Source organism: Convolutriloba macropyga, unplaced genomic scaffold (assembly GCF_964194025.1).
Source record: "Convolutriloba macropyga unplaced genomic scaffold, txConMacr16.3 SCAFFOLD_1836, whole genome shotgun sequence".
Taxonomy (NCBI): Eukaryota; Metazoa; Xenacoelomorpha; order Acoela; family Convolutidae; genus Convolutriloba; species Convolutriloba macropyga.
This window is the reverse complement of record NW_027451278.1, coordinates 1-13,991: the sequence shown is the minus strand read 5'-3', so window position 1 is coordinate 13,991 and position 13,991 is coordinate 1.

Below are 13,991 nucleotides of genomic sequence, written 5' to 3'. Positions count from 1 at the left end.
TTAACATGGATTTTTTGTGTAATCCCATGTAGCATAGAAAATGCAAATGAAGTATTTCTCAGAACTTCAAAAAACAAATATTTAAAAAAAATTGCAAGACTCGTTAAAATAACATGCTTGGTCCAAAACTTCCATCAAGACTTTGCTCGAACAATTACAAGAACTTTTTCTCGACATTAATTGAAGCTAGAATGTACATTAGTTTCTTAGCTAAATGCATGCATACATCCGAACATTGCACCACACACCCAGAAGCACGCAAACACACAATCTCTCCCTATCTCTTTCACACACACACACACACACACACACACACACACACACACACACACACACATACACACAAACACGCACGCACCACGCACACACACACACACACACACACACATACACACACACACACATACACACATACACACACACACAAACGATCACACACACACACACTTCCATACATACACATACATATACACATACACACACACATATACACACATACACATACACTTACACTTACACATACACTTACACTTACTCACACATACACAAACAAATACATACATACATACAAACACATACACATACAGACAGACACACATACACACACACATACACACGTACACAAATACACACATACACACACAAACACATACAAATACACACACACGCGAACACAAACACACACACACAACACACACACACACACACACACACACACACATATACACACAGACACATACACATACACATACACATACACATACTTACACTTCTACATACTCATACACTCACATACACATGCACATACACATACACTTACTCTTACACATACAAGCACACACACATACACACACATGCACACATACAAATACACACAACAGCGAACACAAACGCACACACCACAAACACACATACACATACACATTCCGATTCATATACTTATACTTACACATACACATACACATACACTGATACATACACATACACATACACACACATACACTTACACCTACACTTACACAAGCACATACACATAAGTATACACATACATATACACATACACTTTCACTTACACCTACACTTACACTTACTCTTGCACTTACACTTACTTTAACGCTTACTTACACATCCACATATACACATACACATACTTATAGATATACACATACACATACACACACAAACACACACGCACACACAAACGCACACACACACACACGCAGAGCAGAGAAATACACACACACGCAAATTTTTACATACACACACTGACCCACACTTATACACATACACACACATACACACATGCACACACATACACATTCACAAACACATACACATACACATGCAAACTTACACCTACACTTACACATACACTTACACATGCATATACAGGTATACATACACATACATAATTACATACACATACATGTACACTTATACATACACACATACACATACACATACATATACACTTACAAATGCACATAAACCTACACATACACTTACACTTACACTTACAATTACACTTACAACTACACTTACACTTTTACTTACACTTACACTTACACTTTAACTTACACTTTTTTTACACTTTTACTTACACTTAAACTTACACTTACACTTACACTTGCAATTACACTTACACTTACTTACCTTTACTAACACTTACACGTACACTCACACATATACTTACACTCACACTTACACTTACACCCACACTTACACTTACACATACACTTACACTTAAACTTACACTTACACTTACACTTACAATTACAGTTACACTTACACTTACACTTACATTTACACCTACACTTACAATTACACTTACTTACAATCCCACTTACACTTACACTTACACTTACACTTACACTTACTTAAACTTACACTTACACTTAGAGTTACACTTACACTTACACTAACACTTACACTAACTTTTACGCTAACACTTACACTTCCACTTACACTAACACTAACACTTACACTTACACTGACACTCACACATACACATACACATACACATAGACATACACATACATATACACAAACACATACACTTACACATACATAGCACTCACACTTACACTTACACTAACACTTATACTTACATTCACACTTGCAATTACACTTGCACTTGCACTTGCACTTCCGTTTGCACTCACACTTACACTTACCCTTTTACTTTCACTTTTTTTACACTTTTATTTACACTTACACTTACACTTACACTTACACTTACACTTACACTTACACTTACACTTGCAATTACACTTACACTTACTTACACTTACTTACATTTACACTTACACGTACACTCACACTTACACTCACACTTACACTTACACTCACACTTACACTTACACCCACACTTACACTTTCACTTACACTTAAAGTTACACTTACACTTACAGTTACACTTACAATTACACTTACACTTACATTTACATTTAAACCTACACTTACAATTACACTTACTTACAATTACCCTTACACTTACACTAACACTTATACTTACACTTACACTTGCAATTACACTTGCACTTGCACTTGCACTTTCATTTGTACTTACACTTACACTTACACTTTTACTTTCACTTTTTTTACCTTTTTATTTACACTTAAACTTACATTTACACTTACACTTACACTTACACTTACACTTGCAATTACACTTACACTTACTTACACTTACTTACATTTACACTTACACGTACACTCACATTTACACTTACACTCACACTTACACTTACACTCACACTTACACTTACACCCACACTTACACTTACACTTACACTTAAAGTTACACTTACACTTACAGTTACACTTATAATTACACTTACATTTACATTTACATTTACACCTTCACTTACAATTACACTTAACTTACAATTACACTTACACGTACACTTACACTTACACTTACTTAAACTTACACTTACACTTAGAATTACACTTACACTTACACTAACACTAACACTTACACTTACACTTACTCACACATACAAATACACATACACATACACATAGCCATACACATGCATATACACATACACATACATATGCACTCACACTTACACTTACACTAACACTTACACTTACACTTACACTTGCAATTACACTTGCACTTGCACTTGCACTTGCATTTGCCCTTACACTTACCTTGACACTTACTTACACATGCACATACACATACACATACTCGTAGATATACACATACACATACACACGCACACTCACACACCACACAAACATAAACACATTCACATACACATACTTACACTTACACTTACACATAGTCATACACATACACTTACATATAAACACATATACACATATACATCCACATACACATACAAACGCACATACACATTCACTTAAACTTACACATTCACGTACACAAACGCATACACATACACATACACCTACAAATACATTTACACATACATATACACGTAACATAAATACACACTTACAATTACACTTACACTTACTCATACTTACACTTAAATTTACACTTACACTCACACTCACAATCACACTTACACATACATTTACACTCACACTTACACTTACACTTACACTTAAAGTTACACTTACACATACACATACACATATACACATACACATACACATACACATACACATACACTTACACATACAATTACACTTACACTTACACATACACATACACATACAATAAACATACACATACACATACACATACACACATACACAAACACATACACATTCTCATACATATACACATACACATAAACACGCACATGCACACACACACACGCACACGCGCACACAAAAGCACACATACACACACACTAACAGACGCACATACACATACACACACAAATACATACACATACACATAGGCGGACATACACACGCACTCACAAAAACACACACACACGCGAAGACAAACACACACACCACACACACATTCACACATACACAAACGTATATTTGCAATTACGCTTACACATACACCTTAATATAACCTTACACATACACACATACACATATACATCCACATACACATACACATTCACTTACACTTACACTTACACACACATACACATACACATACACAAACACATTCACTTACAATTACACTTACACATACAAACACACATACAGTTACAGTTACACTTACACTAACACGTACAACACTTTCGCTTACACTTTCACATACATATACACATACACACCTGCACATACTCATACACATACACTTACACTTACACTAACACTTACAACACTTACACTTACATATACACATACAATTACCCATACACACATGCACATACACATACACATACACATACAAACACACACACTTACACTTACACTTACGCCTACACATACACGTACACTTACACTTAAACTCACACTTACACTTACAATTACACTTACACTTACACTTACACTTACACATACTTACACTTACACTTATACTTACACCTTCACTTTCACTCTCACTTACACTTATACTTACACTTACACATACACTTACACTTACTCCTACACTTACACATACACTTACCCATACACATACACATACACATAGACTTACACTTACACTTACACTTACACTAACACTTCCACCTACAGTTACACGTACACTTACAGTTACACACACACTTTCACTTACACTTACACTTACACTTAAACTTACACTTACACATACACATACACATACACATACACATACACATACACATAAACATACACATACACATATACATAAACAAACACATACGCATAAACAAACACATACACATACCCATACATATGCACTCACACTTACACCTACACTTACACATTCACTTACATTTGCACTTATATTTTCACTTACACTCACATATATACACATACACATTCAAATACACATACAAATATATACATAAACAAACATACACATACTCATACATATACACATACACATAAACACGCACACGCTCAAACACACGCACACACATATTTGCACACACACACGCACACAAAAGCACACATACACACACACTAACACAAACACATACACATACACACAAATACATGCACATACACACGCATACTCACAAACACACACAAGCGCGCGAAGACAAACACACACACCACACACACACATTCACACATACACATACTTATATTTACACTTACACTTACACACACATTAACATACACTAACACCTACACCCATATACATCCACATACACATACACATTCACTTAGACTTACACTTACACACACATACACATGCACATAGACTTACAATTACACTTACACATACACATACATATAAACTTACACTTACACTTACACTAACACTTACAACACTTTCACTTACACATACGCATACACATACCCATACACACATACGCATTCTCATACACATACACATACACACTTACACTTACACATACACATACACTTACACCTACACTTACACTTACACTCACACTCACACTTACACTTACATTTACACTTACTTACACTTACAATTACACTTACACTTACTTACACTAACACTTACAATTACACTTACACTTACACTTACACTTACACTTTTACTTTCACTTACACTTACACTTACACTTACACTTACACTTACACTTACACTTACACTTACACTTACACTTACACTTACACTTACACTTACACTTACACTTACACTTACACTTACACTTACACTTACACTTACACTTACACTTACACTTACACTTACACTTACACTTACACTTACACTTACACATACACATACACATACACATACACACATACGCAATCTCATACACATACAGAAACACGCTTACACTTACACATACACATACTCTAACACTACACTCACACTTACACTTACACTCACACTTACACTTACACATACACTTACTTACACTTACACTTACACTTACACTTACGCTTATACTCACACTTACACTACACTCACACTTACACTTACACTCACACTTACACTTACATTTACACTTACTTACACTTTTACACTGACACTTACACTTGCACTTGCACTTACACTTACACTTACACTTACACTTACACTTACACATACACTTACACTTACACTTCAACTTACACTTAGACCTACACTTACACGTAGACTTACACTTACACTTACACATACACATACACATACACATACACATACACATACGCATACACATACACATACACATACACATACACATACACATACACATACACATACACATACACATACACATACGCATACGCATACACACACACACACGATTGCGCGCACTCACAGGCGCACAAATTTTTTGACAGCCATCCGTATTTACACGCACACGCACATACACACACGCACTCACACAAATTCTATGCTTGACAAACAAAGTTGCAACAGAAGCGAGTAGAGCAAAAATTAAGGGCCCTCTTTAACAAGCAATCAAGAGCATTTTCAACAACGGGGGGAGTTTGACTGTTCTTTCTAAAAAACTGAAATATTACGAGAAATTCCTTGAATAGACAAATTAGGTCTTGCAAATTCTTGAAAAAAAAAACGGCAACAGTTGTTGGTGTCCTAGACAATATCATCTCTCGGACAGTTTTCTCGTTACTTGAGATGTCTGTAGAAGAAAGATAACAATTGTCACGATGACAACCAGATCTTCACAAATCTTCCACTGAATTCCACTGAGCTTTGTATCAAAATGGTGTAAATGAATGTGTTCAGATTTTATATCTACGTCAACGTCAACTGGAAAAATTGAGCCGTTTTTGTTGCAAAAACTTTCTGTACAGTTGCAACAATCAACAGAGTACATAATTGCTTCCCGGCACAATTTTTTAAATTTTTTAAATTTTCTTTGTTGAAAAAAAGTTTGTTGAGACGCCGCTGCTGTTCGGTTTGGAAAAACTTCAGTTAAGCTCCTGGGTACAACTAGTTTCAATTCTAATTTTTAATTTCTAAAAAAATCAATTCTGAAGTTGTTCTGAAATTTAAAACCAATTTTGTTCTGACTGTCAATAACAATTTTGCAACTGAACCACGTAATAAGTCTGCATTCGTCGGCTTTGAGTTTGGGTTTAAATAGGATCAAAAATGAAAATTTTATGTTCGTAGAAGCAGTTTTCATATCAAAATACATTTCGCAAGAACCACAAGATTATATAAAGTTACATGTAAACGCCTACTTATAATTGTTCCGATCCTAAGGTTAGTGGGGAGGGAGGAACTATATACTCAACTGTTTTTTTTCTTCAGACAATTTTGGCCCATCGATATATTCAACGTAGAGAGTTGTGAATGGTATCATTAAAAAGCACGTACATCCTAAAATTTGGAATTAAAAAGAAATTTTCGATTTTCGTTTTTTACAGGGAGTTATTGAGGTTCAAAATTTTGTGATTATTCAAGAATTTTTCACATTTTCTGTAACATTTGCTTTAATTTGGCACAATTTCGCTAAAAAAAATTTAAAAAAGTCAAAAAATTTAACGATAGTGTTTTTAATAGCATTAAGGATAGAAGAGGATTGCTAAATAGTTTGAAGTTATTTTGGCAAAAACTTTTGATAAAATGTTAAAAATTCGAACTTTTTTCATCAAAAATGACAATACACATTTTGAGTCCATTTTTTTAAAATTTGCCAGACGTAGTGACCTAGAAACCTTGGCACAGTCTCCCTATCCTCCAAAAGCGCTAGTTCAAAATAGGTGCCCTGTGAAAGTCTTATTCTTCTGGTAGAAGAATTTTGCCGTTTTTTGCAGATTTAACTCGATAATTATAAAAAATGAATCGTTGCTCTTTTAATATTTGAAGAATTTCATTCAGCAATCGGTCTAATGCGCAAGCACATGAAACACGTGGCGGTTTATTGGTCGCGTGGCAAAATAAGGGCCAGGTTTGACATTATAAGGGATTCTTACAATCAGAAGCTTTAAAATTTTTATTTTAGTGCTGCATTTTAAAAAACTTTTGTTTTAATGTTAATTACTGAAAACATTTTTTCGAGGCTCCATTAAAGACAAATCCCGTTTACAAAAACATTACACATATACAGTTCGTTTTAAGAAAAATTAAGGGTTCTTATGAATTTGAGGAAGTGTTTTAGTAAACTTTAACAGAATTCTTGTAACTTGCCTTTATTTTTATGCAGTCTGATTACTAAGTCTAACTGTTCAAAAATCCACATGGCTTCCTCAAGAGTTGCAATTGATTCTTTACCATGCATTCGGTTGTTACCTAATGTCCCTTATGTCATTGAATGTATTTGTTTTAGGAAACTTTCAGTGGTTTTTTTTGAACTTATCAATTTTTTACAACATTTTAGTGAACTTTTTGGTATGTCAACTTTATTAAAAAGATGTTCAACTTTTTTCCCATAGAATACAATTTATTTTTGTGGTGGATTGTTTTAACAAACCGTTTTCTTGCTTTTGGTACTACGACTTTTCATACAAAATTTTGTAATTTTTGTGCATAGTTGACCATTTTTGCTGTTTGTTTTTTTTTCGGTAAACTGTCACATTACTTGACAATCGAACTGGAAAAAAGTTTCACAAAATTTAAAGAAGAACATCGTTATTGTTTTCATTTTCACAAAAATTGATTTTAAGGGCTGCGACACCGTTCCCTTGCAGGATTTGGTAGAGTTTTTATTTTTGCCCTCTACTTGTTAAAGTTTGCTTTCGTATGAAAACATTGGGTTATTAAAGGTCTCCGTGATCAACTAACGATAAAAAAATGAACTTAATAACTGATATCCGTAAATAGTTTTTGGTTTTGTTTACTCTCAAATTCCAAAAAAAAGTAATAGGATTCTTCAAATTTGTTAGCTATGAATTTTGAAAGCATTTATTTTTTAAAAAAGACATAGGATTTTTGAGATTTGCCAGTCTTATTTCTGTTTACTTGTAGCTTAGCACCTCTATAGACAAGTTACAACCCATATCTAGTGAACTACAATTGGCTTTGTATAACGGTTTTCTTTTCCTCAAACGCTCGTTATTCTTGGTACAACCACTTTTCATTTGAATTTTGAATAATCGCCCCTCTTTTGAAAATTTTTGTTTACTTTTCACAGTATCACAAAAACGGGCGTCATTTGAATCAAAATTGCTTTCATTTGAAAAAACTGCAAATGCAAACTTTTTAATTTCTCAGTGAACAGCTAAAAATCTAATTGGCTGGGACATCGTTTCGTACAAAATTTTTTGTGCAAATATTTCCTTTTTGCCCGTTTGTCGTTTTTTAGTCATATGACATATCCTGGATAAAGCAGGGTCACAATCGCTTGTTATTAACATGTGAAAAAATCCCTCAACGATTTCATTTGATGCATAATGTTTCTATTCAGCTTGAAACTAATTCTTCTCAAAAAAGTAATGTTTTATTAAACTTCTTCGTTTTGCTCTTTTCTAGGCAACTTATTACCTAGTCGCATTGAGGAAATGTCCTATATTTTTTTCTAATGAAATACAGGTTGATAAAATACAGGTTTTTAGTATACATTTATCTGATGCCTTTTTGATTTGGATATTAATGGTTTTCAATAAATGGACATCTAGTTTTGGTCGTAATTGATAATTGTAATTATTTGATTTTTATCGCCGTCATTTCTGGTAGTCATTTTATTGTAGTCACAGGTCTCAAGGGCCCTCTAAATAAGATTGTTTCATACATTTAACAGTTTTTTGAACGATATGTTGATATGTTAGTTTTCTTTTATCTCTTCCTCAATTGTGTCAATTAAGTGAAAAAATGTAGATGAGCGGGGTCGGAACTTAATGTGCGAACGCACATCACCGAGCCTCCTTGTTGGACCGAGAACCCAAAATTCCTAAAAATGAGACTTGAGACACATTGAATTTTTTTTAGTAGTGTTGGTTTTAGTTTCTCTGTTCAAATGAACCACTAACTGTAATTGAACTTTTTTGAAAGTTCGATTTATGTGTTAGTATAATGATATATTTTTACTGTTTCTGATACCTCAAGACTTTCATAAAACGTGAGCCGTCTGCTCTGAAATCTCAAATAGAAAAAATGACACAGAACTACCCCAGCCGCCAAGCTATAAGTTCAATTAATGTTAATATACAACGAAAAATAGAATACAATTCCTCGCCAAAAGTACACTGCTCACAATTACCCCCCCCCCCCAATCATTACACTGTGGCTCGGAAAAATTAAGTAGACGGTTCAATTTGACGTAAAAAATTTTGAAAAAAACCCTAACCTCATTGCAGAAGCCAAAGTTAACCTAAGCAGAACATAAAAAGAGCAAATTCTGAATAGTTCTCGAAGTTTGCAAAACAGATTTTTAATCTTTTTTGCCACTTCTATTATGATATTTGTATATGCTCGGCTCTTTCAGTCAGCTTCTTTCACATCGGTTCTCTAATTTTATCGCAGCTACGAATGTTTTCGAATTCACGAGAAATAATTAACTGAATTAAGCAGCGGCAATTCCTCCAGTGAGCTGAAAAGTATTACATGTATAGTTTTAACCATTCAGCTTGATTAATATTAATAAGTCTATAACTGTTTTAAAATTAGTCGATTTAAGTTTTAAAATTGAAGTAGATAACAGAATTACACCATTACTCTCTCGTGATTAACTGTTTCATGTAGAAAAAAGTCAGTCTGACCGCTACACGAGTTATTGTTAGTTATTTAGTTCTGTCAGATAGAGCCCCTCAAAAATCTCTGCTAGTCATGAAAATTGTCTGATTCCTGATTTCATGGTTTTATCAGCTCGATGGTTAATCGCGCAGATAAAAGTGGTATGCCTGAACAAGATTAATTATTTGCAAAAATTAGTTGAAAAATTTGTTTGCATCAAAAAAAATATATAAACGGACAAAATGCGTAGACATGGACTGTCAGCATTGGAGAAAGGTCGAAAAAATAGTATTATTTTTCTGCTTTTCTCAATTATTCTTTCCTTCAATTTGACCTGTCAATAATGTCGACAAAGAAACAAAATGAACTTAAAAAATGTGCGATAATGCTCAAAATTAAAAACAATGAAAACGCGTATCAGAACCAAGAAACCATTAGTTATAAATAAAAAATAAAACCATTATAGAAATTAATTTAAACTCAACAGGAAAGCAATTTGCGCTCGTTTTACTTAGACTACGCCAGAAATTGAGAGAATTAAGGTAAAAGAGTTTAAAAGTTCAAAAATTCACCGACAGTCCCTTGAAATAAATAACATCGGTCATAAGAGACATAAGATTACAAGTGATAGAATTGTTTAGGTTATATAATAACTCCTAAAAAAGTCAATTGGATCTTTGATTAGGGAGACGAAGCCATTGGACTACAAAAAGTATTTAAAAAAAATAAAGAAATCCAATAATTTTTACGAAAAAACTTGTCATCCATAAAAACCATAATCTTAACTCTGACACCATAATATTGGGTCGTTGGGCTTCGTTTTTTGTTGATAATATATGCCTACAATTCAGCCCCGAATTGATTTTCTTGTCAGTAATTCAAATAAGAAACTATAAATGCAGAAAAATTTTTAAAAAACCGCGCACCATTAAAATCCTTTTTTATACCGTAATTATCCAAGATTAAATCAACATCAGTCTTGATATTGCTCAACGGCTAAAAAACACTCAATTGTTTAAATGGTTGAAAAATAGATCAATTTAGAATAAATTCAGTACTTCAAAAATGTACAACGTATTTTGTACAATTGTCGAGTTTAAATTTGCGAAAAATTGTCGAAATTATAATTCCAGAGGACTCTTAAAACCAGTGGGACTACACCTAACCCTCCACTGAACCTTTCGAAGAATTTAACCCTAGTTATAAGGTGTCTAATTCCAACAAATTCAAGGAAGTTCAACAGCATGTTTGGCCCAATTTTTTACGAAACTCTGATTTTTGAAAAACTTAGCATCAATTCAAGCCAAAAAATTCGGATCGAACAATTCAGCAACCTAACTTCATCGTTGAAAAGTTTAACTTATATTAGCAAAATGTGTTTAAATTTGTTCCGAAAACCGGAAAATGTAAATAAAAAACGGAATATCGTCCTTTATTCACAAAATTATATACATCGATAACTCCTTGTAAAAAGCGAAAATAAAAAATCTTCTTAATTCAATGTTCTACGCTGAACGGGCTTCCTAACTATGCCACTCACAACTCCCAACGATGATTATATCGATCAAACAAAAGTTACTGAACAGAAAAAAGCATTTGAGTATAGTTCCTCCCCCACTAAAGTGGACCTGAACAAAAATTGGAATCTCTTCACGAAGTAGCCTTATCTGGCTGACGGCAAATAATGAAGCATCTCCTCTAAGCGATTGAAACTAAATTACACCTTCATCCATTGTCCGATAGCAAAAAAACTGTTTTCAAATTTAAATGATTAATCCATTTGCATCTGGTTCCATTAACACAAATTGTGGTTGCTCATAGCAATGAAATCGCAACCTCTTCGTCACTCAATGCATGATTGTTACCTATGGCCCCTCCATTGTGACGGTCAAGTATCAACTAAGTTTCTGAAAAAAATTTTCCATTCTAATGGCCATCTTGACATCTATAATTCAATCTAACTAGCACATCTTTTGGTTGTCTTTTACAATGACAATTATCCTCTGTGTCCGTTATACGGATCTCGAACGACATATTGTCGAAATTCATACAATTCTGATCAAGGATTGGTTTTCTAACAAAGAAATGCTTAAAGCTGAACCCTTTATAAAGTCCGATTTTATAGGACAATTTTTTCATTGCATGACCCTATTAGTACGACACCTGGTCATTAATTTCCTGCTATGCATGGTAATCATATCTTATTTCGGGAACGGTAAAGTGATCCAAGGAGATTCCCGGGTTTTGAAAATTCTATCCGATCTTTTTTTCGCTTTCGTCGTTTTTTACGGAAATTGTATAGCTGACATTGAACTGCTAAAAGGAAATTAAATTAACCATAGCGTAGTTTAAACAAATTTAATCTTGGTTTTGATCAACTTCCATAAAAATTTCTGGCTTCTGCATGCCCATAAACCATGTTTTTTAGATCACGCTGTATGCTACTGAAACTTTGCGTAATCGTGATAATTTACTGTCTTGAACGGGTTTGGTGAAAACATGAATTGCTCCAGGGGCACAAAAAATTGATGCATTTGTCAGGAAATTATTATTTGTTTGCCTACTCTCAATTTAGCTATCAAAAATCAACTATCACACTGCTGTCATCACCAGTGAAGCGAGCAAATATTGTCCTCATGTCGCTAGTTTCATAACAACACGTACAAAGCATTGTTTAGCTTCGGCGAAAGGATCTTATTGACTCAAACATTTTTTTTTGTTTGACGAAAGAAAATATCGGTAACGTGGACCAATTTCCAATTTTTGCTAGTCTTCTAATTTTCGAAGTTTTCACAAATCGCAACGCCGCCTGTATATAAAGATCTCTCTAGCAAAAATACTCAATACTTTCATTAATTGCTTTAAAAAAACCACGTAAAACAACAATGATAAGGAATACCTTATGTTCCACCCTGTCGACTGTGAAAGGGATCATGATGTTACTCCGTGCCACTTGTTAGTTTTCCTGACAGCTGTTCTATAATAAAATAGAAGATCGCAGTCGTTGTTTCGGAGCTCGGTAATTAATTGCTCTCAAACAAAGTTTGTAGCAATTATAAGTTTGTAGCAAGTTTGTAGCAAACAAAGTCCTAATGGTCTTTTTTAAAGCAATTTTTTGCTTTCCCAATTTTCCGTCAGACCCATTTGACTTTTCGACATTAGAAACGGGATGAACAGTTACACCCAGCGGGCATTAAGTTTAATTAGAGGCCCTTTGCCGCGTTTGGTAGCAGTCCTTCAAGTGCGTAGTGGGCTAAAACTACTGGAAAGGCCGTAGTTTAAGGTTAAAAGGTCAATTTTAGAAGAAGTTTCTCAGCCCAAAAAGTAGCACCCTTTGTGTTTTCTCGTCATTCTTCAAATTATTTGTTAAACCAGT